The sequence below is a fragment of the Lactuca virosa genome, chromosome 4 (genome assembly GCF_052849685.1).
Source record: "Lactuca virosa cultivar CGN04683 chromosome 4, Lactuca_virosa_CGN04683_v6, whole genome shotgun sequence".
NCBI lineage: Eukaryota > Viridiplantae > Streptophyta > Magnoliopsida > Asterales > Asteraceae > Lactuca > Lactuca virosa.
The window spans coordinates 167,156,625-167,160,558 of record NC_136429.1 but is presented as its reverse complement, the minus strand read 5'-3'; positions in this window follow the sequence as shown (position 1 = coordinate 167,160,558).

The following is a 3,934-nucleotide window of genomic DNA, read 5'->3' as shown; positions in this document are numbered from 1 at the left end:
TCACTACGACCGCGGAAATGTTATTTTCGGTAGGTCGGTTTGATGTCGACACTTTCTCAGTGTTAGGGTATATTATAATCCTGCATTAAGGTCAAGTTTTCTGGACCTTATATACTTAATATACCAATACAGTCGACATGTACATTCATACACTTTGAAAAATAACCATTCAATTTCATATTATCCTGTTGCAAGTTGTACTTGCAGTGGATTTCTATTTCCAATTCTTTGTGAAATTCATGTTGAATTAACTGTTTAGTTCAGAGATATCAAATTCATATTCATTCTTGATATCTCACTATCTTTTTATCTATTGACTTTTATAGCAAGAGATGCCTCCTCGTAGAAATCCAAGATGTATCAATATCAATGAAACACCGACGCCAACCCCCCCACCACCTCCTCAATTAGACCCTGCTATGTTTCAAGCGGCAGTCATGGCGGCTGTAGCGGCTGCCATGTCTCATATTCATACTCCTGGTCTTAGTGGGTCGGGTGTCGGTGCACATCCTTCCAACCATGGCGAAAGTCATGGGCATTCGCGAGAATGCACTTATAAGGATTTTTCTAATGCCAAACCCAGGACCTTTAACGGGACTAGGGGAGTTATGGCACTAAGACAATGGATTGAGAAGACGGAAGCAATCTTTGAAATTTGCTCCTGTCCTGAGGGTAGCAAAGCTAAATTTGTTGTCTGTACTTTTTCTGATAGGGCTCTAACATGGTTGAATGGCCACATTAAGTCACTTACTCTAGTAGTCGCTAACTCCATTAGCTGGAAGAGCCTAAAAGCCATGTTAATGCGGGAATACTGTCCGCGAGGGGAGATACAGAAACTGGAGCAAGAACTATGGGCTCTTACAATGGTTGGTTCTGACATATCAACCTATACCAGTAGGTTCTGTGATCTGGCAATTCTTTGTCCGTATATGGTTCTTATAGAGAGCAAGAAGATTGAGAGATATATTTGGGGTATGTCGCCCCAAATTCAGTCAAGTGTTTTAGCTTCAAAGCCTATTAATTTTGACAGTGCCAAAGAGCTGGCACAATCTCTTATCGACCACGGAGCCCGTCAAAATTATGTGGTTTCTGCTCCAGAACAACCCAAGGAGAACAACAACAACATCAAGAAGAAGGGTTGGAACAAGAGGAAGGGCAAATTTCCTCTGGAACCTGTAAGGAAGCAACAAGTAGTGGCAGTCCATGCTACTACTGTACCTGCTACCATACCCGCTACTATACATGCTGCTGTCCCTAATAACCTTGCACCAACTAAGCCCTATGCTGGTATTCTCCCTAAATGCAACAAGTATAATTTTCATCACAACGGAAATTGCCGAGAACTACAGTGCCGTAACTGCAACAGGAAAAGACATACTGCCCGATTCTGTAAAATACCACCCCAACCACTTAACCAAGCACCTGCCACTGGAGTAGGCCGAGCATGCTACCAATGCGGTGACATGGGGCACTTCATGAAATATTGCCCAAAAGCTGGAAATGTCAGTGGAGTTGGGAGAATTTTAGCACTGGGTCATGAAGAAGCGGTGGCAGACCCTGCTGTGGTCACGGGTACGTTCCTTCTCAACAATACTTCTGCATGCATTCTATTTGATTGTGGTGCTGAGAGGAGCTTCGTGAGCCATAATTTTAAACATCTACTAAATCAAAACTCCCAACCACTAAATGAAACTTTTATAGTAGAAATGGCTAACGGGAAATCTGAATCCACCAACAATATATACATAGGATGTATCCTTACCTTGAATGACTTGTCTTTCCCAATAGACCTTATGCTCTCTATCAAAAGTTTTGACATCATAATAGGTATGGATTGCTTGTGCCCAACCATGCCGACATCCTATGTTATGAAAGAGCTATTCGTTTGAACTTGCCAACTAATGAAACTCTTATTATCTATGACGACAAACCCGGAACGAACCTTCGGATCATTTCTTGCATCAAGGCACAGAAGTACCTTCGCAAAGAGTACTGTGCTGTCTTAGCCCACGTCGTAGACAAAAAGCAAGAAGTGAAAGATATCGCCAGCATTCCAGAGGTTTGCAACTTTCCCGATATCTTTCCCGATGATCTTCCAGGAGTACCTCCCGAACGACAAGTCGAATTCCAAATCGACTTAATCCCTGGAGCTACCCTTGTAGCCAAATCCCCCTATCGTATTGCACCTTCTGAAATGCAAGAATTATCCAGCCAACTTAACGAACTCCTTAGTAAAGGTTTCATAAGACCAAGCTTCTCACCATGGGGAGCACCGGTTTTGTTCGTAAAGAAGAAGGATGGATCATTCCGCATCTGCATAGACTACCGCGAGCTAAATAAACTTACCATCAAAAATCGATATCCTTTACCTTGCATTGACGACTTGTTCGACCAACTTCAAGGTGCGAACTACTTCTCGAAAATAGACTTAAGATCCGGGTATCACCAGTTACGGATTTTGGAGGAAGACATTCCTAAGACCGCGTTTAGAACTCGTTATGGTCATTATGAGTTTATAGTGATGCCATTCGGATTGACGAATGCACCTGTTGTGTTCATGGATCTAATGAACAGAGTGTGTCGTCCATTCCTGGACAAATTCGTCATAGTCTTCATCGACGACATCCTTATCTACTCAAGAAGCAAAGAAGAACACGAGCAACATCTTCGTCTAGTATTACAAACCCTTAGGACAGAAAAACTCTATCTGAAGTTTTCAAAGTGTGAGTTTTGGATTAGGAAGGTTGAATTCCTAAGTCACGTGGTCAGTTCAGAAGGAATACACGTGGACCCTTCCAAAATCAAAGCAATTGAAAACTGGCCAGCACCTTAAACACCAACAAAAATCCGTCAATTCTTAGGTCTTGCTGGCTACTATCGCAGATTCATCTAAAATTTCTCCCGAATCGCTAAACCGCTTACCACCCTGACGCAAAAGGGTGTAACTTTCAGTTGGGAAGAGAAGCAAGAAGCAGCATTTCAAACGCTCAAACTAGCCTTGTGCAATGCACCAATCTTGTCTCTACCCGAAGGGACAGAAGACTTTGTAGTGTACTGCGATGCTTCAAATAAAGGGCTTGGGTGTGTACTTATGCAAAGAGGAAAGGTTATCTCCTACTCCTCACGACAACTTAAGACGCATGAAGTCAACTATACAACACACGACCTTGAACTAGGAGCGGTGGTATTTGCTCTGAAGATCTGGAGACATTACTTATATGGCACGAAATGCACAATATTCATGGACCATAAAAGTCTCCAGCACATCTTCGATCAGAAAAAGCTGAACATGAGACAACGACGATGGGTGGAAGTACTAAACGACTACGAATGTGAAATTCTTTATCACCCTGGTAAAGCAAACGTAGTAGCTGATGCCCTTAGCAGAAAAGAATACTCGGGTCGCCGAGTAAAGTCGTTGACCATGACAATCCATTCACATCTGTCCACACAGATCAAAGAAGCTCAACTTGAAGCCTTGAAACCCGAAAATGTGGCAGGTGAAACTCTGAGAGGAATGGATAAGAACTTCGAAGTCAGGGATGATGGAGTCTACTATTTCATGAACCGGATCTGGACACCAAAGTTCGGTGGTTATAGAGACGTGGTTATGAATGAAGCACACAAAACCCGATACTCCATTCATCCAGGTTCAGACAAGATGTATCTGGACCTTAAGAAACTATACTGGTGGCCTAACATGAAGGCCGAAATCGCTACCTTTGTGGGCAAGTGCCTTACTTGTGCCAAAGTAAAGGTAGAGTACCAGAAACCTTCAGGTTTATTACAACAACCTGAAATCCCTGAATGGAAGTGGGAGCGGATTACAATGGATTTCATAACCAAATTACCCAAGACTTCGGGTGGTTATGATACTATTTGGGTAATCGTCGACAGATTAACCAAATCCGCACACTTCTTGCCAATAAAAGAA